The sequence below is a fragment of the Elephas maximus genome, chromosome 3 (assembly GCF_024166365.1).
Source record: "Elephas maximus indicus isolate mEleMax1 chromosome 3, mEleMax1 primary haplotype, whole genome shotgun sequence".
NCBI lineage: Eukaryota > Metazoa > Chordata > Mammalia > Proboscidea > Elephantidae > Elephas > Elephas maximus.
The window spans coordinates 148551305-148576570 of NC_064821.1; the positions used below are offsets into that span (position 1 = coordinate 148551305).

The 25266-nt window shown below is 44.8% G+C and overlaps 1 protein-coding gene across 5 annotated transcripts in view; it reads left to right on the plus strand.

Moving 5' to 3' along the window:
* The window catches only part of BCAR3 (BCAR3 adaptor protein, NSP family member), a 250806-nt gene that overhangs the window by 193320 nt on the left and 32220 nt on the right, over positions 1-25266 (plus strand). The window lies entirely within an intron of this gene.

Sequence of the window (25266 nt, forward strand, 5' to 3'; positions counted from 1 at the left end):
GCTTTCTTTGACTGATGGATCTTCATAAGCCCCCTAGCCGTCTCCTTCCCTGGGAGTGGAATGCAGAGCACGGACCAGGGCTCCCTGTCTGGGTTTTGGGATGAAGCCGTTTTTCAGGGCACTTTCTGTCTCCTTGGGCTGCAATTTTATGCCCAAGTAGCTCAACAAGATGGAGCTATTTTTCTTCTTTCTCTCACTGTCACTGTCTCTTTCTCTCTCGCTTGTGTTGGATGTAAGGAGGTTGAGACCTCTTTTCTACTTGACCTCCTGGCCCATTATATGTCAGCAATGTTCAGAAACAACAAAATCTTGCCTTTCAAATCATAACCAGCTTCCGAAATATTTCAAGGTTCAGAACTGTCTTTTTCTTTACCGCTCCCATTTTAACCTTTGTTACAAAATGTTAATGCCAAAGGTTTTGCGTAATATGTTAATACACTATTTTGATGAGAGTGTCCAGAGAACTTCATTTGGCTAATTCGAGTCAGGGGCTGTGTTCCATGTGGCCTGCCTGTGACACACTTAGAACTAAGATTAATACAGGCTGTCATTGATGTGGGGGCTTGTGTGCCTCAGAAAAATCCTGTCAGCCCCAGTGTGACTGGACCTTAGTAACTTCATGGGAAACAGGAGTCTGAAAGCCCTCAAAGAGTTCTTCATACCCTGATGAGTTGACTTTCTCTGGAGGGGCTGATTTGTTCACTGCCACAGAAAAAGCTACAAAAAGGTTATGGTGTTCTGCTTCTTGCTTTTTAATAATACCTTAAAACTCTCAAGAAAATTGCATGTTAAAGGGAGAAAGGAGCCCTGGTGGCACAGTGGTTACGAGCTCAGCTGCTAACCAAAAAGTCGGTAGTTTGAATCCACCAGCCGCTCCTTAGAAACCCTATGGAGCAGTTCTGCTTTGTCCAGTAGGGTCACTATGAGTCGGAGAAAGACCTCTCTGTAGAAAAATATACACTGAATATTTGCCTCTGACTCTCTGCCCTGTTGTCATTAGAAATGTGGCTTCCTAACCATTCTGTAGTGTTCCTTTTTGTCTCTTCGTCAAGAAATTTGGAGAACGAGTAACCAATCATCAGTTAAATTGTTCCCTCCCTGACTTAAGATCCCCTTTCTATCCTCCAGCCCACTGGGGGTGATGTGAGGACCATGTGGTTTCTGGCCTAAAAATGGATCGTTCTATCGTAGGTCAGATGAAGTCATGCCATTAATAGTATTTTAAAGCTGTCAAAGATAGACCAGGCGGTCCCAAAGGGAATCATGCACTTCAGGGATTGGCAGTACGTTTTCACTGTAATAGGAACCCTTCTGTACGCCAACTTGTGCTAAGTCAGAAAAGTGCAGCTCAGCATTTGGTATGTGAGGAAACATCCTGTACCTATCTGGATCTGAAGAATCAGACTCTGGGTACCTCTGTGCCTGTGCAGTTCCGCCCCCAAGGCCTGAACAGAAAGGGCCACAGTAACATATGGGAAGGAGCCTGGTGGCGCAACAGTTAAGCGCTCAGCTGCTAACCAAAAGATTGGTGGTTCAAACCTACTCAGCAGCTCCGCAGTAGAAGGACCTGGCAATCTGCGCCTGTAAAGATTACAGCCTAGAAAACCCTATGGGGCAGTTCTCTTCTGTCACATGAGATCACTATGAGTCACACAATGCCAACATATGAGATTAGTCTCAACCAGCCATCCTTCAGTTTATTCCTCCTCAATGCCACCAAGGTCCCTCAGCGATCTCCCCACCATGGCCACTCCGGGTGGTTGACTTTTAGTAGAACCACCCTCCCCTCCAACCAGGGTTCCTACCCCACCCCCAGTTTGTTACAGTCTTTGTAGAGCAGAAGAGGACATGACCAGTTCACCGGAAACTGAAGCCTTCAGTCCCCAACTCAGGGTTTCCCACTTGTACCCTCCAGCTGGGTTTCCCTGTCTTGCTTTGCTTAGCTAATTACCTGGGAAATAAATCTGCTTTTGCTTAGTGCCTCATCCTGTTGAGGTTGCCCCAATGATAGTGCTGTATCGCTTTATTGACTTCCACTTTAATTAGGGGGTTTCAGGTCTTGCTGCTCATAATTAGTTTCTGTTGCAATTAGAGTTTCAAAATTAAATCGGGATTGATTGCCTGATAGCAAAGCGGAAACAAAGCTCCACTTCTTGACCATGTATGCGGCTTCACTTGGCGTGTATTTCTCATGCCAAAAATAACACTGCGGTAGCCATGGTAACTTTCCATTTGGTCTAATCCATATCATCTCTGGAGAAAGTAGAATGTTATTAATAGTGTTTGTTGTATGGGAAGAAAACTAAAAATATAAAAGCTCCTTTGTTACATAGGAGACCAATCACACTGGTGCTTACAGGGAATAAGATTTTATTTGCAGAGGTCTTGCAGAATTTAGATATATTTAGAGGCCTCAGTGGACTTGGATTTAATTGTTCTTGTGTGGACCTGTATACAATTGTCCTGGGAAGGAATTAAATGAGAGGCTGAGAATGGAGAGGAGGATCAAGGGTGTGCGTAGGCAGCTGGCCCTCGTGGAGTTGTGGCCAAAGATGAGATGTTCCAGCCACATTCAGGGTCATGACCTTAACATCCTGAGGGGGGTTCACATTAGGCAATTATTTCCCAAAAGACCCCTGGATCTTTTTACAGGTTGAGAAAAGGAAAGGGTATTTTGTTTATGCCTGACAGAAGAGAGTTTCAATGAAGACATTCAAGATCCGTATCATTAGTAAAGCGCATTCACGTTTGAGAGGCCCTGTATGTCAGGTGTAGCCCTATTCGTGTGCAAGCACTCTGGTAGGTTGCGGGAGGGAATAAATCACAACCGAGGCAGGGTTCCTGCCTTCAAAGGGCTTGCCACAAGAACATTAGATCATAGTATCTTTTCATTCCACTTGCAGGCTTTCTAATACCTGAGTTCCTTCATATGTTATCTCATTTGTGTCTCAAAACTAGTTCTATGAATTGAACAGGGCAATAGTTGGCTCCTTTCACAGAGGAGAAACTAAACCTCAGAAAAACAACCTGCCCAGAGTCATTTAGTGGGGGATCAGGAGTAGAAATAAAATTTTCTAGCCTCAAACCCAATGGTCTTTCTACTCTGCCATGTTAAGATGAATGAAAAATGAAGCAAAATGATAGTGCATATGCTAATACTTTATTTTGCAATTCAGCTGGAAGAGAATAGAGTGAGCCTCAGTTTTTAGGGTCTGGTAGATAGGTCCAAACCTGCTGCCGTCAAGTTGATACCTACTCAGAACTATCCTATAGAGTAGAATAGAACTGCACTATAGGGTTTCCAAGGCTGTACTCTTTACAGAAGTAGACTGCCACATCTTTCTCCCACAGAGCGATTAGTGCGTTTGAACAGCTGACCTTTCAGTTAGCAGCTGAACACTTAACCACTGTGCCACCAGGGCTCCTTTGTAGACACATAACCCTGTTTTAATTTTCTTTTTTTTTGTAACTCAGGATTTGAGTGCACAAAGGAGGGGATGGTGTGGGGAAGGCATTCCAGCCTGAGGGAACAACAGACCCAATAGCTCAGAGGTAGAAAAGATGGTTAATTCACAGAAGCACTGAGACTCACACCTGATCAGAGCAGCAGGTTCACAAGGAGGTTTAGGGGTGACACAGTCAAAAAAATAATGAAGGACTTTGGGGTCCAGGCTGAGGAGTTAGGATATTATCCCACCAGCCAGGCCTCCCTATTTGAGGTAGATTGACCTTCAGCCTGATTACATCCTTAGTTCAACTTAGCAGTCATTGATTGAGGTACCTAGTGTGTGCTAGGCCTTTGCCAAGTGCTGGGGGCCCAGTGAATAAGACCCAGTCCCTATCCTCTAGGAGCTTATAATCTAGTTGGGAAATCCACTGCAGTGCCATGCTTAGTGGACATTCTATAGATATTTATCAACTGACTGAAAGAAAACATCATTTGTTAATGATTTGGTGGTACTATTGTAAAGGGTAGGAGCCCTGGTTACACGACAGTTAAGTGCTCAGCTGTTAACCAAAAGATTGGTGGTTCAAACCCACCCAGCAGCTCCACAGGAGAAAGACCTGGCAATTTGCTTCCTTAAAGATTACAGCCAAGGAAACCCTATGGGGCAGTTCTACTCTGTCATGGTGGGGTCACTATGAGTCGGAACTGAATCAACGGCATCCAACAACAACCGTTCTGAAAAATGGAGTCCTTAGGTGGTGCAAATAGTTAACATGCATGGCTGCTAACTGTAAGAATGGAGGTTCAAGTCCACTCAGAGGCACCTCAGAAGAGAGGTTGGTCCGTCTACTTCCAAAAAATCAGCCATTGAAAACCCTATGGAGCACAGTTCTACTCTGACACACACGGAGTTGCCATGAGTCAGAATCAACTCGACAGCACCTGCTTTGTTATTTTAGAGGGCCGTATGGATCCCCACCCTTTAAAATCTCCTGTTCAGCTCTTTTACTTTATTATTTCTTTCATTTGCTTTAGCTACTCTACGTTTAAGAGCAAATTTCAGAGTCTCTTCTGACATCCATTTAGATCTTTTTTTAATTCTTGTCTTTTTCATGACTTTTTGCTTTCTACATGTATTATGTCCTTGATGTCATCCTACAACTCGTCTGGTCTTTGGTCATTAATGTTCAGTGTATCAAATCTATTCTTGAGACGGTCTCTAAATTCAGGTGGGATATACTCAAGGTTGTGCTTTGGCTCTCGTGGGCTTGCTTTAATTTTCTTAAGCTTCATCTTGAACTTGCATAAGTGCAATTGATGGTCTGTTCTGCAGCTGGGCTCCTGGCCTTGTTCTGACTGATGATATTGAGCTTCTTCATCATCTCTTTCCACAGATGTAGTTGATTTGATTCCTGTGTATTCCATCTGGCGAGGTCCACACATGTAATTGCTGTTTATGTTGTTTAAGAAGGTATTTCCAATGAATAAGTCATTGGGCTTGCAAAATTCTGTCATGCGATCTCCAGTGCCATTTTTATCACCAAGACCATATTTTCCAGCTACTGATTGATCCTTCTTCTATGTTTCCAACTTTTGTGTTCCAATCACCAGTTATGATCAATGCTTCTTGGTTGCATGTTTGATCAATTTCAGACTGTAGAAATTGATAACAATCTTTAGTTTCTTCATCTTTGACATTACTGGTTGGTGCATAAATTTGAATAATAGTCATATTAACTGGTCTTTCTTATAAGCATATGGATATTATTCCCTCACTGACAGTGTTGTACTTCAGGAGAGATCTTGAAATGTTCTTTTTGACAATGAATGTGATGCCATTCCTCTTCAATTTGTAATTCCTGGCACAGTAAACCATATGATTGTCTGATTCAAAATGGCCAATACCAGTTCATTTCAGCTCACTGATGCATAAGATTCTGATCTTCAAACATTCCATTTCATTTTTGACCACTTACAATTTTCCTAGATTCACACTTCGTATATTCCACATTTCCAATTACTAATGGATGTTTAGAGCTGTTTCTTCTACTTTAAGTCATGCCACATCAAAAAATGAATGTCGGCTCGTGAAAACAGAGTTAACTCTTACAATGAAATGTGCAAAGACTTGGAGTTAGAAAGCCAAAGGGAAGAACATGCTTGGCATTTCTGAACCTGAAAGAACTGAAGAAAAAATTCAAGCCCTGAGTTGCCATATTGAAGGATTTCATGGTCAACATATTGAACAACAGAAGAAAAGAAGATGGAAGGAATACACAGTCACTCTACCAAAAGAATCGGTCGGCGTTCATCCATCTCAGGAAGTAGCACATGATTAAGAACCAATAATATGAAAGGAAGAAATCCTAGCTGCATTGAAGGCGTTGGCAAAAAAACAAGGCTCCAGGAATTGAGAAAATACCAGTTGAGATGTTTCAACAAATGTTTGCAACACTGGAAACTCTCACTCATTTATGCCAAGAAATTTGGAAGACAGCTACCTGGCCAACTGACTGGAAGAGATCCATATGTGTGCCCATACCAAAGAAAGGTGATCCAACAGAATGTGGAAATTATCAAACAATATCATTAATGTCACATGCTGAAGATAATTAAAAAATTGTTGCAGCAGTACATTGACAGGGAACTGCAATAAATTCAAGCTGGATTCAGAATAGGGCAGGGAACCAGGTATATCACTGCTGATGTCAGACAGATCTTGGCTGAAACAGAGAATACCAGAAAAATGTTTATCTGTTTTATTGATTATGCAAAGGCATTCACCTGTGTGGATCATAACAAATTATGGATAACATTGCTACGAATGGGAATTCCAGAATACTTAATTGTGCTTATGCAGAACCTGTACGTAAAACAAGAGGCACTAGTTCAAACAGAATAAGGGGATACCACGCAGTTTAAAGTCAGGAAGGGTGTGTAACAGGGTTGTATCTTTTCACCATACTTCTTCAATCTGTATGATGCTGAGCAAATAATCCTAGAAGCTGGGCTATATGAAGAAGAATGGAGCATCAGAATTGGAGGAAGACTCATTAACAACCTGTGTTATGCTGATGACAGAAACTTGCTAGCTGAAAGTGAAGAGGACTTGAAGCACTTACTGATGAAGATCAAAGACTACAGCTTCAGTATGGATTACACCTCAACGTAAAGAAAACAAAAATCCTTACAACAGGACCAGTAAGCAACATCATAATAAACAGAGAAAAGATTGAAGTTGTCAAGACTTTTGTTTTACTTGGATCTACAATCAATGCCCATGGAAGCAGCAGTCAAAAAATCAAATAATGCATTGCATTGGGCAAATCTCCTGCAAAAAATCTCCTTCAAGTGTTCAAAAGCAAAGATGTCATGTTGAGGACTAAGATGCACTGGACCCAAGCCATGATTTTTTTCAATTGCCTCATATGCATGTGAAAGCTGGACAATGAATAAGGAAGACGGAAAAAGAATTATGCTTTTGAACTGTGGTGTTGGCAAAGAATATTGACTATACCATGGACTGCCAGAAGCACAAACAAATCTGTCTTGGAAGAAGTACAACCAGAATGCTCCTTAGAAGCGAGGATGGCAAGACTTTATCTTACGTACTTTGCACATGTTATCAGGAGGTATCAGTCCCTGGAGAAGGACATCATGCTTGGCAAAGTACAGGGTCAGTGAAAAAGAGGAAGACCCTCAAGGAGATGGATTGACACAGTGGCTGTAACAATGGGCTGAAACATAGCAACGGTAGTGAGGATGGCGCAGGACCAGGCAGTGTTTCATTCTGTTGTACATGGGGTTGCTATGAGTCAGAACTGACTGGACAGCACCTAACAACAACAGTGGATCCCTAGAGGCACATGCCTGATGTGGACTGGGTAGGAGCAGGGATGATTAGGGAAGGCCTCCTGGGGCAGGCAGGTAGACCCTGTGCTGAGTATGGAAGAATTAGTGGAAGTTACCCAGAAAAGAGGAAGAGGGGAGCATTCTGAGTAGAGGGAGGAGCTTGCACAAAGGCAGAGGGATGTAGAACAGCCAGTGTGTGAGAGAAGAACCAGCCTGGGAAGGGGCTAGTGAGTCAGCATGGAGCAGACTGTTAGGTCCTTAACAAACTACAGAAGGAATTTGACAAAAAGCACAATAGACCAGGTTTCTGGGGGCAATCTCCCACCTCTTCTGGTCCCTCATTTTTTCTGTTTTTGATGCCTGTTTTGTGGACAGGGCAAAGGGAAATGAACCCTGCTGCTCTATCATTGGTTACTCCTGAAGAAGGCCAGATGTGGCCTGTCAGGTAACTGCAAGAGAACATAAGAGACAGGATTACATTGCACCTGCAGAAAAGCTGTCTTTCTGAAAGCACCGTATTTACCTATTTATCTGTTGGTGGATATTTAGGTTGTTTCCATCTTTTGGCTACTGTGCGTCGTGCTGCAATGAACATTGGTGTGCAGGTTTCTGTTTGTGTATAGGGTCCCTGGATAAATGAATCTGTGAGTCCTAGCTAAGCAGGGTCATTCAGTCCAGAGGCAGTGATCTTGTCAACAAGAAGCCAGGGTTAGAAGGCAGTGGATTTTAGGCATCTGCTTTCCCAAACATATATTTGATGTATTTGCAGCCATCGATTGCTCTGTAGTAGGGAGATTTTAAATTGTTTTTGTTGCTGTTGTGGTAGTTGTTTTTCTGTTTAGTTTTGAATCATTTTGCTTGCCCCTCCAAAAAACTATTTTGAGCCTCTCTGAATCCACATTACAGCCTGGGGTGGCGTATCTGCCTCAGAGGGTTGGCTCCCTGGAACTTGGTTTCATATGAACCTACCTTTCTACGTTGGGGTGCGTGGTGGGTGGAGGTCCTGCTTGTCTTCCCTGTGGCTGGTCCAATAGTCTGTCTGCCCTTCCAACAGCTTGGCCGCTAGTGACATAACCACTCACTGGGGATGGCCTGAGCTGCCTTTGTCAGCAGGGTGGATGCACCGTCAGCATGAGCCGTGCGCAGGGTGGATGCACCGTCAGCATGAGCCGTGCAAGACCACTGAGAAATGTCTTTCCGAGTGACTCAGCCCCTCCTTGTGGTGGCTGCTAGTTGCTCATTTATCTTTCCCACTTCCAAAAAAAAAAAAGCCCAGGGCAGCTTTTCATTAGAGCACCTACGCATCCAAGAGTAGGGGTGGGGGGGTGGGGGGGTGAGGAGTGGAATCAGGTTTCAGCCCGGGGATCTGGGAAGGACACTGACTTGATGGAAGCCGTGTCCCAGAGCCCCCTCCTCAGCAGTCCCTGGAGCTTGAATGCCGGCCCAAGCCTTGTTTTTTTTGGAGAGACAAGAGTGGGAAGCAGAGACAGGACTGGGGTCTTGGGAGAGTTCTGTTAGTGAGTTCAGCACCTCCAGGATTGCAGAGATGGGCCTGTGCCCACCACTGGGAGGACCGCTGGGGTGTCGGATCACTTGGCTCTAGAGGTCTTCTGCTCCAGCCAGTGTGAGGGGTCAGCAAGATATGGAGGACCTGGGCTTCTCTCACCTGCTTAAAGATGTCATCAGGGACAGCCCTGGGGCCTTTTAGCTGATGGGTATTTTGGGTGTCCCAGGGACAGCAGAGGAGACCCGGGGTGCCCACTCTAGATATGTGTGTGCTTTTACAAAAGCAATTATACTGAATGCAAACAGAAACCTGTACACCAAGGTTCATTGCAGCACTATGCACATTAGCCAAAAGATGGAAACAAACTAAATATCCATCAACAGATAAGTAGGTAAACATGGTACAGTCTATACACACAATGGAATACTACTCGACCATAAAGAGAAGTGATGTCCTGGTACACACTACAACATGAATGAACCTTGAAAACACCACGCTGAGTGAAATAAGTGAGTCACAAAAGCACAAATACTATATGATCCCATTTATATGAAACAGGCAAATGTATAGAGACCAAAGCCTACTAGTGGTAACCGGGGTGGGAGGGAGAGGGGCAAGGGGGAGTTGTTGCTTGCTTACAGGGCGCTGAGTTTCTGCTGTTAGTGGTAGACTTTTTTGGAAAAGGATAGTAATGATGGTTGTGCACCATGATGAATTTAATGTCACTGAATTGTATGTATAAAAATTGTTGAACTGGCAAAAATTTTGTTATATGTATTTTTAGCTCAATTAAAAAAAAAGATGCAAGCCCTCCTAAATACCCCCCCTGAAAAAAAATGGGAGAAAAACCAGAAAGAAGTGACAAGTAGAAACGTAGATTCTTAGTAAGATGGGATTGATCTAACGTCCCACTCAGCATGTATGTGGAGGGCATACCAAGTCCTGGGAATACCAAGGTGAAAGCCCTGCCCCTGTCCTGAAGGAGCCCCCATGTCCGAGTCAGTGGAGGGACAGACATATAAGCAGCTGTCTGTGTGGTATATAGTAGGGTCAGTGTAGGAAGCACACACAGCATGTTGTGAAGTCCCCAGGTTAGGGTATCTAGCCCTGCCCCAGGGTCAGGGAGCTTCCTGGAGGAGGTAACACCTGCGTATCTCCTGAAGGAGCAGAGGACAGAAAAGACATAGGGGAAGAAAAAGCATCCTACACGGGGGAACTTCAGGCTGAAGTTGAGGCGTGGAAGGAGTTGGGACCAGTCGGGGAGCAGAACACAACCTCTGTGCTAGGAAGCGATGGGGCTTTTTCCGGGTGCAGTGAGGAACCAGTGAACGGTTTGGATGGGGAGGCAGATGAAGGCTTGGGGTTGTCCCCTTTGTGTGTAGGATGAGTTTGAGAAGCATAAACAGTTTCTGTCCTAACTCCTGGCCTGTGTCTTTAGCTGGGCCCTGAAGCCTCCATCAGCTCTTCTGCTTGTCCTTGCCCTGCTCCCTTCCAACTTCCTCCCTCCACCTTCTCTTCTTGCTCAGTCCTTTTTTTACACTCATAATAAGATCTTGTTTTTTACCTCACAGTGTAGCTAAGGCCACCAGGCATGATCTCTATCCATCCCCCGCTCCCTGCCCCCACACGCAACAGTTTATATCTAACATCCACTCTGATCCTTGCTTCCTTCCTCCAGCCTCCGACAATGAATGTCCCTCTGACTGACCACGGTCAGTCCTGCCACCTATGCCCATGACCGCCCACCTCCTCCAGGACTCGGCCCCATTGACCACTCTTCTCCCTGGGATCTTCAATATCCCTCTACCAGCACTTTCCTCTTAGCTTATAAACATACTCCAATCTTCCCACACTAAAAAAATCCTAATTTCTATGTCTTCCCCCCAGTGCCTGTCTTCCTCCGCCCGACAGCTAGCTAACACCATTTCTAATTCCTCACTTCCCATTTACCCTGAAGCCCCTTTATTACATGCATATGGACTTGCCGTATCACCAAGTTCAGTCCTTGCTCTCCAACTCTGAGTTTATTGTACTCTCTGCTGAGGTTCTCTCAACCTCAAGAACACTTCATTCTACTTCTTCTCCTGGATCCTTTCTGACCAGTCCTGCCTTGTCTTCTTGCGTTCCTCTTTCTAGCCTTCCTCTTAAGAGCCAGCATCCCTCAGCCCTCTTTTCATGCTGTATACTATCTGTAAGTGGCAGTGAGATAGGACACCCTGTCTGTACTGAGGTTCCCAAATTGTATCTCCAGTCCAACACTTCTCCACAGCACCTGGACCCCATGGCCTGGTGAGCAACTCCATCCCGATGGCCCACAGACACCTCTGACTCTGCATTTTCTTCCGCAAACCTGCTCACCTCTCATGTTTCTATTGGTTGTTGGAATACTATTCGACCATAAAGAGAAATGATGTCCTGGCACACGCTACAACATGAATGAACCTTGAAAACACCATGCTGAGTGAAATAAGTGAGTCACAAAAGCACAAATACTATATGATCCAACTTCCAGGAGCTCCCATGTCTCTCCCCCCATCCCTCTTCCATGTCTTATCAGTTACTAATTCGTCATGATTTTTCCTCCTGAACATTTCTCTCATCTGCTCCTTCCTTCCCATCTCTACCGCCACTGCACTAATTCAGACTTCATCATCTATTGCTTGTAATTCTGCAATAGCTTCTTCTGCCTCCTTTATTAGGAGGTCATTACCCTTCTATTTGACATTTCTAGAGGTGCGAAATGTGCTGGGTCCAAGGCAATGCATTCCCATATTTTAACAACTCTAATTGCTAGAAAGTCTCTCCTTGTTTTGAGTCAAAATCTATGCACCTGCAATTTCTACCTTGTTCTGTAGTTAATTGGGCATAATACCCCTTCAGATGCATTTTTTTTCTCTCCGAATTGTGAGCATGTCTATTTTGAGGTCAAAATCGTTGGTATGAATGGACACCTAGAAATAGGACAGGAAGGAGTCTGGATTAGTTTCCCTAGGGAGCTGAACCAAGAATATTTCACCCGCCATCTTAGGACAATAACAGCCCAAGCCTTCAGATATTTCAGCACAGACTTCATGTTCCCTTTAAGTCTTTTCTGTACAGGCTAAACATTTCTAGTTCTTTCCATACTTTGGGAGACTTGGATTCTACTATTCAGTCAATCCCTAATTCCATAAGTCTGAGCAAATCATGGAAGTACTGGGCTTTGGTCATGTTTTCTCTAGAGATATAAATATTCTTACTACCTGTTTAACTTCTAGCAACATTTTACAGGCTCATGAGATCTGAGTTGGACTGTGTTGGGGGTGCCTTGTCCCTCTAAGCTCAGCTCCCAGTTGTCTGTTTCTTCCCATGGCAACTAGCATGGTGTTTGTGGGGATTTTTAGGAGCTTGTTAAATGAAATATGTGGGTGTCAAGAGCTTTGCACTCCCCTGGGGGAATATACCTTTAAAGTGTCATGTGAGTTGTACATTGAAAGTGGTGGAGTTGATACTTGGCCAAAACCCACTCTGTGATGAATCATTTAATTTTTACTGAGAGCTTACTATGCACTAGCACTCGCATAGGAGGCACTTTGTCCCAGAGCAGATTTCTAAGACAGTTGTTAGTCACAGTACTATTTTGGAGAGAGAGAATTTAGAAAGTCATTTATTCCACACCCCTGGATGGAAGGCTTTCTGCATCTTGGTTTTTCCTCTCTGCATTTGGCATATCTCATTTTCCTTTCCAGACACATTTCCTACTGTTTTTTCAACCACCATGCATTTTGTTGACTCAGTAGTGTCTCATTCATCCAAGAAGACTTAAGAAAATAATAATATTTGAATTTAGTTGACTCTGATATTCTAATTGAAGAGCAAATAGGGTGCCTATTTTGGTGAGCAGCTGTATTCCAAATCACTCATAATTTGAATTAAGATGTTGAATAAACAAGATTGAGTCACCAGCAGTAAAGATTTCAGGCTTGGACCTCCTTGCCTTCTGAAGTTTGGTCAGCCATAGCCTTCAAATCTTTTTATTAGGGTCTCCCTTCACCAGGGCAGGGGCTGCTTTTTCATTCTCCATAGATGTTAACAAAACACTCCTGAGGGTAGTCTTGCTGCCAGACCCAGTGATTGGTATTTCACTTGCATTATCTCGTTTAACCCGTGTGCCAATCCTGTGTGAGAGAGAATTTGCTTGAGGACATGGTTAAAGGGTACAAGGCCGTTTAGAGGGTTTTCATGTGTCAAACGGATGCTTAGCTTTTATTTGGAAGCCCGTCACTTCACCAGCCCAGTAAATGATTCAGTGCATCCAGTGACCTCAGGCCTGCATCATAAGTGTGCCACTTCCGATTTCCAGCTGGGAGGAATCAAAATGCAGGGCTGCCTCGTGAGGGTGATTTAGATGTCTGCTCCTCTGCAGGCTGCTTCAGGCAGTCATCATCTAAATTTGATCTAGAAGAAAGATCCCCACTGGGGACTTGCAGCAGGACAGGATGTTAAAAAATGGCCCAGTGAAAATCTCACTGGGTTTCAGTTTACTATTAACAAGGAATGGTGAGACCCCTTGGAGCTGAGCACTGAGTGAGTCTTTGGGTAAATAATGCTTGTTCAAGAGGTTAAGAAACATAACAGACAAACCCGCTGGGGCCAAGTCAGGATGGAAGGAGATCTCATGGCATAATGAGTACATTAGGCAATTCCTCCAGCATGGAGGTAACTAACCTTTGTGCAAGAAAGAAGCCACGCTGTTAGTGCTGGATGTGCTGCATTCTGTCAAGCTTAGAATTTCTTCCAGAATTTTCAAACCAAAATCAGACTCCTTCAGTAAGAAATCATTTTCAGTTCCTTGGTGTTCCATCAAAATAAAACTGAGCTTCAAAAGCAATCGCTTCATGATCCAGCGGGATGGGAATGTGTGAAGGAGACCTTGCCCAGAGAATGACTGGGGATAAAAGGTAGCAAGAGTTGAACATCAAAGGGAGCTGTGGGTACTGATCAGAATGATTCTCATGTAATTAGTTTGGCAAGTAGGATTAAGTTACCGCAGCCTGCTTAGAGGGAGCTCTGCTTTAAGGCTGCAGTCTGCACAAATTAAAATTAAATCAGTCTTTTCCATTCGCACACACAGAGAGCAGATTTTAATGGGAATTTCTCAGGACCTTGTTATATGCAAGGAGTTCCACAGATATCCTCTTCACGTTTCCTACTCATGGTTTCTGAGGCTCTTTTGATAAGAGTTTGATAAGACTTAAAATACAGTCTCTAGGTTTGGGCTCTCTGAAGTTTCAGTGGTACTTTCCTGTCTGCACTGGGTCCAGTGGCTCTTGTATCATTTGTCTGTGAAAAGGAAAGTCACATACAGTAGGAAAATGAAGCATCTTAATTTAACAGCAAACGGTGGATCAGTTTTTAATGGTCCTGGAGCAAGAATCCGGTGCAGTGTGATAGATTATACAGGTCTGATTATCAGATGGCAGGACGGCATCGAGACCCATCTGCAGAATCTTCGCCGCACATGAGATTCTTTGTAGGATTTGGAAAAGATCAATTTATATCGTCAAGGTATTTAACATTAACATCAAATTAATTGACGTGTTCTAGAAGGCAAAAACTTAACTGAGATTTTATGAAATGCCTTTGCTACTGATGCCTTTCTCAGAAGAGGCCAGAAGCCCTCGCTGACCTCGGATGAGGTAAGAACACTGAGAGCTTTAGCAGTATTCTTCTCGTTTATTGCTGTGCATTCTCTTCAGATGTTTCATCTTCTCAAAGAAGTTGTCGTCTCAGTCAAGGGCATAGAGTTTCCTTCTTATACCATGTCTGGTCTCCCCTCAGCTCTAGAGGGGTGGGCAGAGTGGCACAGCAGGCACTCATTAAGACCTTGGGCTTAATCAAAATCACAATGTGCCAGTGAATATCAAACTCTTATATTTTGAATCCACCTGATTGTTTCTGCAGAACTTTGGCGAACCTGGTGAAGTACGTATGGGTTAAGAAGGTGCCCACAATGGCTGCTTTAACGTAAGGATTTAAAGGGGCAGGCTCAGACACAAGAGGCCAAGTGAGGCCTGAAGATCCTCATTTGTCAAGAGCCCAACCCCTAAAAGGCAAAGAGGCCCTTAGGACACACTCAGGGCCTCACTGCTAGCCCACAGAGTGCCTTTGTGTGAATTAGAATAACATACCCTTTCCTTAGGACACTTTATTGCCATCTACCGGACAGCTGTTGTAATCAATACGTATATCTATGATGGCTCTGTATGAAAGGCACCTCCTTAGATGTAGTGCCATTGTACATCCACATCCTGGACTCACTGGTCATCCTGCTGTGTGCCCAGTGGTGCCCCAGCTGGGCCAGCAGAAATGTCTAATTGCTCATGCCCCCATTTGGTTGTGTATACCAAATAGGAGATATAAAACTTGAATATGATTTTTTTTTTTCTCTTTGGGCTCTTATTTACAAAGTAAATTGTTTATTTAAGTAAAGACTTTGGCATTAAACACAGTTATTAGTGTAAGAAACTGTACTTCATCTAGCCTAGCACCCCCATGAGGAAAATGTGCTGTTGTTAGGTACCGTCGAGTTGGTCCTGACTCATAGCCACCCTATAGGACAGAGTAGAACTGCCCCATAGGGTTCCCAAGGAGTGACTGGTGGTTTTGAACTGCTGACCGTTTGGTAAGCAGCTGAGCTCTTAACCACTGTGCCACTATGACCAATATAGGATTGGTGAATTCAAACCTTTTTTCATTTATCTTTGGATTATAATAAAATATTTTTAGGCAAGCCTTGCTAGTGTCCAGAAAAGGTGAAAGAGAAGTCAGTATGATAACTGATAACACTACCCCTATTCCTTCTGTTCCCCTCAGCTTAAAACATCCGAGGGCTTGTTCTAAAAATTGCTGACCTTGAAACTTATGGAGAACCGGATTTTATTTTATTTATTTATTTATGTTGGCCTACGGGCAGGGTTCAGAATGGCAGAAACAATTGGGATTTATTCTTGCTTTGGGTTTATGATCAATTTATTTGGGTCTTCAATGATATAAATACCAATTGCTTCTCTAAAAGTCCTTGATATACATCGGAATTTGGTTGTAAACTGTTCTACTGCTTGAAATTCAGTGTAACTCAGGGATTTCTTGTAAGTCTCATTATAAGTATCCAAAGTCTCCAAAAACCCTCAGTTTTAGATGGATTCGGGGTGTTCTCTGGTGTAGGGACACCTTAATGACGCTTCAGCATGCTTTATGTAGTAGTTTTCAAAAGTACGCTCTCTTGGGTACAAATTCTTTATTTTATATGTTCACAATATTTATTATGGATTGCGATGGCCATCGCAGGTCTTGCCAGTTCAGTGGATTTGAAATGAGGGTCTGGGCCCTTGTGTTGCCCCACATTGGCAAGGGGCCAGTTGTTTTGGGCCACCTGGTGGCAGTTCAGGGCACAACCCTGCGGGGTTTCCAGTCCTGAGCTTATGTGAATCAGAAAAGCTTATGTGAGCTCAGAAATCAAACCAATTTTACGTGAGGATCCACAGCTCCAGCCAGACTTATAATTTTGTTCGTGATCGTAATTTCTGGATGAGATTTCTAGAGAAAGCTGTCCTGTGGAATTGCTTGGTAAAACTTGATGAGAGGTCTGGACTGTTGTTGGCTCCTCCTTCAATCTAATAAACGGTTCCAGGGCAGAAGAAAGGACGTGTTTGTTTGAGAGCCTTGCTGGAGCTCTGGGTGTTGTGGCCCGACAGTCTGAGCTAGGATGAAATAGCCCAGATGCGTGTTCACTGGCTCACTCTCCATCCTTTCTCCTTTCCTTTTCCCTCTCCTCTCCTCCCCTCCCCTTCCCCCCCTCTCAACCCCTTCTTCACATGCACACATTTCCTTCCTCCTTTTTCTTCTTTATTTTGAGCAAGGTAATTGCCAACTCCGATCATAGAATGAATGAATAACTAGAAAAATCATCTCAGTTTTTGAAATGCAACAAAAAATGTTTTGATAACTCTTATGGGTTGAATTGTGTCCTCCCAAAGACATGTTGAAGTCCTAACACCCTCCGCATCTGTGAATGTGTCTTTATTTGGAAATAGGGTGTTTGCACGTGTAATTAGTTTAGTTAAAATGAGGCAGGACTAGAGTAGGATGGGCCCTGATCCAATACAACTGGTGACCTTATAAAAAGAGAAAAACACAGACACAGAAAAGATGGCCATGTGTCAACAAAGGCAAAGATTAGAGTGCTGCTGCCACAAGCCAAGGAATGCCTGGGGCTACCGGAAGCTGGAAGAGGCAAGGAAGAGTCTTCCCCTAGCTGCTTTGGAGAGAACATGGCTGTGCTGACACCCTGAATTCAGCCTACCAGCCTCCAGAACTGTGAAACAATAATCTATGTTGTTTTAAGTCATATAGTTGGTGGTCATTTGTTACAGAAGCCCTAGGAAACCAGTATGACTAAGTATCCAAGGCCCTGAAGATATAAAGACAAAGGAGATGTGATCTATGTACAGGTACCTCTCAGCCTTGTGCAAAACACAAAAATTTCTTGCAGTCCCCCTCTGTCACTCTGTCCCCTGTGTACTTGTGGATACGCGAGCCAGCTAGAGCTAAGTGTGTGTAATCGTTAATATTGAGGTATATGCATACAGAATGCTTGCCACCAGGTAAAAACGTGCCTTTTGACAAATAGTCAGATTCACCCTGCATAGACAGAGCCATTTAGGACTACTCAAAACCTCAAGAACTGCCGGCTTTAAACTGAAATAAGCAAAATAAACCCGTGTCTAAGTAGAAATTGGTTGTCCCAACTTCTGGCTTTGTTTATTTCATCAGAACTAAATTATCAAAGGCCAGATATCTCTAAAACCTTCTGATGGGTTATATAATTCTTTTTTGTTATCGTTGTTGTTAATTCTTTAGTGAAGTAACTTTCCAGTTTTGTTTCTAATAGTCATTTTTGGAAAAGGGTTAAAATTCTGTATTTTCTAAAGTGAGTACCTACCATGTACCAAGTACAGTGCCAGGTGCTTTCTATGCACCTGGTCATTTAGTCCTGTGAGGTAGAAACTGTAAGCCCTCTTGGTGAATACAGAAGTGGGTTCAGAGATGTCTGGAAACGTGCCCAAGCTCTCCTGTTCATGGCCATCCCCCACACTCTCTTCTCTTTTCCCCACCTGGTGATGAGCAAGCTGCCAAATGGAAGGCAAGCAGGTAAGCTTGTTTCTTGTCATTAAGTGTTCACTGGGTACCTGCTGTGTGCCAGGATGGGACAAGGCTCTGGGAGAGAAAGGAAAATAAGGCAGGACCTCTGTCTCAAAGAGCTTATGCCCAGCAGACCCTGCCGCTCCACTGCTTCAGTCAGGTGGATTCTCCACGCCCTCAGATAAAATCAAACTTGCTTAGCTGGCCATCAAGGCCCCTGCCAGTCCTGTCAAGACTCCCTGTTGATCTGTAGTTGGGCTGGGCAGTGGGCACTTCTCCGGGCATGTCACTGTGCTGGGGCCCCTCGACAGGAGGCTGGGAGGCAGGGACATGCAGGACAGTGTGTACAAGGAGCAGTGGAAGGTCCCTGTGACTGGAGCTGCAGGGCTGCTAGCGGAGCGTCAGGCATGTTAGGAAAGTAGCTCAGGGCCATTGCAGGCCTCATGAAGGCTTTGGGCACCTATATCTGTAGGTGTCTGTGAGCCCACGAGAGCATGACCAGTATCTCCCCAGGCATCACCAGCATGTGAACACATATGAGGTCTGAAAACTCTAATGCCCCACATCTGCTAAGGGACCACACCTGCAGAATGCTGGCCTGTCTCTCCCACCAAGCCCCTGCCAGTTATTTCTGGAGACCCTGGAGACCTCACATATGGCCACCCACAATCCCCCATGATCCAGGCCTCCTCTGAATTCAGAGCTAGAGCCCAGTGTGTATGCATTTTCAGCGTATGGCCAGTGTTCCACTCGGTGGGGCTGCAAGGAGTGTGTTAAAAGTCCAGCGATCCCGGAGTAGAGGCCAGGATGGGGGTTCTGCACCCCTCCATGACCAGGTCTGAGCCTGGGGAGAGTGAAATCTAGACATGAAAAGCCCACCATTGTGCACAGAGACTCTGGCTGTCATGCCAGCCTTAGCTGAGGCACCCCCTGACACAGTCTCTGAGCTTAGGAGGGATTCATTAAGTCTGGTGGCATTGTAGGTGGCAGGCCAGAGGTGAAGGTAGGGAAACCATGAGAAGGCTACTGTAGACAGTAAGAAGTGGGAAGATGGAATAGAGCAGAGTCAGTGGGGGTTAGAATGGGGTGGGGGGTGTTGGTTAGGGGGTAAAATCAAGGATTTATTGATCAGTTGAAGATAATTCCGAGGGTTCTAACTGGGTAATGAATGAAGGCAGAGGAGATGCCAATGACGGGGAAAGGGAAGAAGTGCAGAGTTTAGAAAGATGAGGTCAGTTTATCCATATTGATGTCCGAGCTCAGAAGCCACTTCTGGTAAATATAAACATCCCTGCGATGGCACCAGGAGCCCTGCTGCTACAGTGAGTGAGAGTTACGGCTGCCAACCAAAAGGTCAGCAGTTCGAATCCACCAGCCACTACTTGGAAACCCTATGGGGCAATAGACTCTGTCCTACAGGGCCGCTATGCTGTCGGAATTGACTAGATGGCAATGGGGTTTTGGAATCTTTATGGGAGCAGATCCCTCAGGTTCTTCTCCAGCAGAGCTGCTGAGTGGGTTCAAACTACCAACCTTTCAGTTGGTAGCCAAGCGCATAAGCTTGACCATTGCACCACCAGGGCTCCTTAAAAAAAAAAAGAAGAAAAAAATAAATATTTAACATAGGATTTGCCATTTTAACCATTTTTAAGTGTACAATTCAGTGCTATTAATTACATTTACAATATTGTGTAACCATCACCACTATCTAGTTCCAGAATTTTTTGTCCCCCTCAAACAGAAACTGTGTCCTCAGTGACAATAACTCCTCACCCACCCCCACTCCCAGCCCTTACTCGCTGTCTCTGCACATGTGCCTATTCTGATATTTCATGGAATCATACAATGGTTGTCCTTTATGCCTGGCTTATTTCACTTAGTATTACATTCTCAAGGGTCATCCATGTCTTAGCATGAAAGTGGGTTTTGTTTTGATCCTCATTTTGACACAGGAGGAAACCAAGGAACAAGGAGGTAGAGAAACTTATCCAAGGCTGGGAGGGGCTGTGATAAGATCCTGCTGCAGGCAGTCTGTCTCTAGAGCTGCAAAACCAAAACCAAACCAGTTGCCATCGAGTTGATTTCGACTCATGGCAATCCCATATTTGCAGTGTAGAACTGCTCCATAGGACTTCCAAAGTTATGATCTTTCAGAAGCCAGATTGCTAGGCCTTTCTTCCAAGGTGCCCCTGGGTGGTTGCTAACTGCTAACCTTTCAGTGACTAGTGAGCTGTTAACCATTTGCGCCAGCCAGGGGCCAGCCTCCAGAGCCCAAAACCAAACCCAAACCCATTGCCGTCAAGTCGATTCCGACTCATAGTGACCCTAAAGAACAGAGTAGGACTGCCTCATAGTGTTTCCAAGAAGCAGGTGGTAGATTCAAACTGCCTGCCTACCTTTTGGTTAGGAGCCTGAGCTCTTAACCACTGGGATGCATTAAGCTGCTCCTTTGTGTGTGGTCTTCCAACTAAGACTGTGCCTTCCTTGAGGGTGAGGACAAGAGACCTTTATCCCCTGAGCCCAGCCCCAACCGGTGCTTGGCAAATTGCTTGGTCATGAATTAGTATCTCCTGGGCCTGGGATCATTGCCTTTCCTGGCCATTTGCACAATTTAAAATTCTGTGGGAGCTGGGAAGCTTTTCTTAGAGGCAGGGACGGAGTAAAATAAATATTAATTATAATGCTGATGCCATCTCTTTTTATCATCTCAACTGTCTTCTCCATGCAAATGAGTGTTTGCAGCCTCGGGGTGGAGGGGGGCTGGGGGGGTGTCCAACAGATGCCTCTGTGCACACCCTCCCTCCTCCTCACTCAGGAACAGAGCTGTCCTGCCTGCGAGGCCAGGCCTCCCTTGTCCCTGATTTAAAATGCAAGCGCTAATGCTCCCAAGACTCTGCGCTTTGTTCCTTCCCGGCTGCCATGGCTTTTTCTTCCTCAGAGAGCTGTTCAAGTGTGGGTTTCCTTGTTAATCGAGGTTTGCAGCACATCTGCGGAGTTGGCTCTGTGCCTCCAGGATGTGATTTCCAGCCATATCCCAGGCTCGGGCTATTCCGGCCTGTCAAGACTGGACTTGCCGGCCTCGTGAGAGATGTTTTTTCCAGATTCAGAATGATAGTCATGGTTTTTGGGCCGGCCTCAGCAAGCTAAGACCAGTCCTGGCCTCGTGACCCAACCTTAGGTGCAGGCAAGGCGCGTGATTTATTTTATTTATTTAGTTAATAATTTTATTGTGCTTTAGGTGAAAGTTTACAGCATGAATTCGTTTCTCATTCAAAATTTTCTGCACAAATTGACATTGGTTGCAGTCCCTGCCATGTGTCAGCACTCTCTCCTTTCCCTTTGTGTCCCGGGCTCCCCGTGTCCATTCGTCCAGGATTCCTGTCCCTTCCTGCCTTCTCTGCTTTACTTTTGGGCAGGTGTCGCCCACTTGGTCTCACATACTTGTGAGAACTAAGAAGCACGTTCCTCACGTGTGTTATTGTTTGTTTTATAAACCCAGTGCGGTGGAGTCAATTCCGACTCATAGTGATCCTATAGGCCTGTCTAATCTTTGGCTGAAAGGTGGACTTTGGGAGTGGCTTCAGTTCTGACTTAGCAGGGTATCCAGGGGCCATAGTCTCGGGGATTCCTCCAGTCTCTGGGGAAGGGGTGGTTAAAAAAAGGGGTGCATGTGCATAAATTAAGTAAAAAATATACCTGGAGCAGGAGAGAAAGGAAGGGAGGGAGGGTTGTTGTTGGCCATTGTCAGGCCAGCCCCTCTCCCCCCACAAAAAAGGACTGCTCTAAAAATTTCAATGGGTCACATTCAGGCAAGCCTTGGGGTAGAATGTATGGATTGGGCCCTGCTGCAGCATTCTCTCGTGGTCCCCATGGAAGGATTTAGTCCCTGGAATGAAGCTAGCAAAGACCCAGATGCTTCTTGATCCTAAGCGGAGCAGCCTCCCTTCCTGCGGAGGTTGAACCCATGGCTGCTGAGTTGGGTGGAGCTCAGGATGGCTGGAACCCAGGCAAGGGCAGCTAAAGACCAGCCCTGCCTCTCCTACCCCTTCTCTAGCTGACACCTTCACTCCTCCAGACAAAAACCTCCAGACAAGATGCTCGGAAAACAAGGAATCAGACTTGCCTTCTAGAAATGAGGTTCCACTTCAGGGGCTAATAGAGAATTTGAGCTTCTTGGAGAAAAAGCCCTATTACTATAGCGTAGTCATTGTTAACATAGCGTTTGTGAGAGATTGATTGTGAGTTTTCTTGCTATCCCTTTCTGAATGGCAGTTGAAGAACATAAAATCCAAAGGGCTAATTGTAAACATAGTTGTGTGACTGGCTCTGGGCTGTTACAGTGCCCACAGTCTCATACTAACAAGACAGAGATGCTGTTGGGATTTCAGGATTGAGGATGACTTGGGTCTGGCCAGGCTTTGAGGTACACTGAATTCAGAAGATGTTCTCATAGTCAGGAATCCCTGGGTGGTACAAATGGTTGACGTGCTTGGCTGCTTACTGAAAGATTGCAGGTTCAAGTCCACCCAGAGGCACCTAGGAAAAAAGGCCTGGCAACCTACTGCTGAAAAACCAGCCATTGAAAACCGATGGAGCAGAGCTCTACTCTGACACACGTGGAGTCAACCCTGAGTCGGAATCGACTTGACAGAGACTAGTTCTACACAGACAAACGTAAAAGAGTTGGAAAACAGGAGTTAGGACAAAAAGGCTATAGGAACTGGAATAGATTTGGGTGATGTTCTTGTGTCCTCTTTATTTTCCCAAGATCATTTGCTTTTTGAGTCCTAGGACCCGACACCTTACTCTGTCTCTTCTCATGCTTGATTCTGGCCAATGCATATAGCAGTGCATGTGAATATTGTGTGAGTAAATACTTGTCTTTTCCCCCCAAAATGTTATAGTTTAAGGAAAGGCAGGGCGTCCCTAGATGGTGCAAATGGTTAAGCGCTCCACCACTAGCCAAAAGGTTGGCAGTTCCAACCCATCAGAGGCACCTCAGAAGACAGGCCTGGTGATCTGCTTCCAAAAGGTCGCAGCCTTGAAAACCCCACGGAGCAGTTCTACTCTGCATACACAGGGTCCTCATGAGTTGGAATCGACTCAGTGGCAACAAACAACAAAAAGGAAGGGCAGTAGTGGGAGTTTTAGGATATTGGTAGAATTAATCAGAATTTCAGAGGACACTGATAACCACACAAATGTGATGAAACTGTTGCCAAGGGTAGAAGTATTGGTGTGTTACCTTAAATTGAAAAGGAGGCAGGGCCATGACTGAAATATTTGCATTTCAGGGAAAAAGCAAATTCCTTCCAGGTGGTGGCAGAGAAGCTGAAGGGTGCACTGTTACAAAAAATTCAGGCTGTTTGGGGGAAGCCAACAGAATTCTGCCAAGTGTGGCAGCAATGTGACCGTTCCTGTGAAGCGGGAATCTTATTTCTGGTCCCCAGGGAGCAGAGGTATCAGTGCCAATGCTCTCGAAAATACAAATGGATGCATTTTGCCAAAATTTCTTGTACAGTTGCACCTCACTAACCTTGGCATTTACAGCCCATCAAAGTACCAAGCTAAGTGGCAGAGTCAGTTGGCAAGACCAGGGTTTCCTAAAATATAAGCAGCTATAAAAATATATATATAAAAGTTGTATTTATATGTGGGGTTAAAAACAGTAAGTGAAAGTTCTGGAATGCATTAACTCCCAAAATAACCCCTGTTTAATCATGAGGGTGACCACATGTGAGTGACCTTTCTGAATGGCTTTCTTCAGTTGTTTGGGGGGCATTGCTGCCGTCATCTGCGCGGCACCAAACCTGTCTCTTTTTAATATCTTAGAGCCAGCCCTCGCAGGCCTCAAATGAAAAGCCCTTTGCCATTGCTTGCTCACTTGCACTTTCTCTCTCTGTCTTCCCCTCCCTCCCACCTCTCTCTCTCCCTCCTCTTCCTCTCCTTTCCCATCCACCTCTCTAATACAAGTCTAGGCAATTCCGTGACCTCCTAACCTTTCACAAATTATGCCAGAGCTTAAGGGCACATTTTTTGAAGTCTGGTCTTCCATCCCAAACTGTTTGAGAGAGTTAGTCTTAATAATCTCCTTTTCTCTTCTCTCTAGGTACTACCTTACAGATCTGCAGGGTCTGCAGGGGAAAGAGCAGTAATTGTGGATTTTTCCTTTAAGGAGTTAGGACAGAAATAACAATGTGGCTGATTTTATATTTTTGATAACAAGTATAAAAGAGTACTAGCTCAAAATCTGGGGTGAGATTGTTACATATAAAATGCTAAAAACCTTGCTGTTCATGAGAGATGCTAAGAGAGCAAGAGAGCACGTGTGTGTGTGTGTGTGTGTGAGAGAGAGACAGAAAGAAAGAGAGAGAGATTGGGAGAGGTGGCCTGGGTATTGGGGTGTCTTAAATTACCTCAGGCAGGAAGAAAAATGAAAAGGTAAATACGGAATAGCTTTTTGGATATGAGTGAATAAAATCTCAGTGAAGGACTAGTCAGAAGACAGGATCTTCTGATCTCCAGGTTTTCAGAACTCAAACCAAGAAGTGGGCCCAGCTTGCAGCACAAGGGATTTAGACGAGGCAGACAGACTAAACCATCAGAGTGACTAAACACAGAATGATGCTGAGTGCTATCAAGTCGATTCCAACTCATAGCAATCCAGTGTGACAAAACAGAGCTGCCCCATATGGTTTTCTAGACTGTAATCTTTATGGGGAAAGATCTTTTCTTTCACCAAGAAGCCGGGTGGGTTCAAACTACCAATCTTTCAGTTAGCAGCCGAGCGCCTAACCACTGCAACACCAGGGCTCCTTAAACAGGGAATAGGGTGCTGCAATATCAAATAGGATTTAGGTCAGCTGCTTCTGACAGCCATTGCCCTGGAGTCGATTCAGACACAGGAACGTCCAAAATAACAGGCTTAAACAAGATGGCAGATCACATAGAAAACCCGGAGCCAGGCAATCCAGGGCCAGAGCGTTGGCTCTGTGGGCTCCTTCCAGTCACTTCTCCACCACTGCTGGGGTATGGCCTTCACCCTCATGGCCCAGGATGGTGTTGGGGCTCCCGCCATCACATCTTACCTCAAAAGTCTCACCAACGCTGCTGTTTACCCATCCCTGGCCAGAACTTAGCCATGTGACCACATCACCCTGTAAGAGGAATGTAGTCTTAGAGCTGTAGGGCAACATGCCCAGCTAAAAGTAGGGGTTCTGTTCATTAGAGAGAGAAGAGGAGGATCTTAATACCTAAGAAAAGTCATAGACGCTTC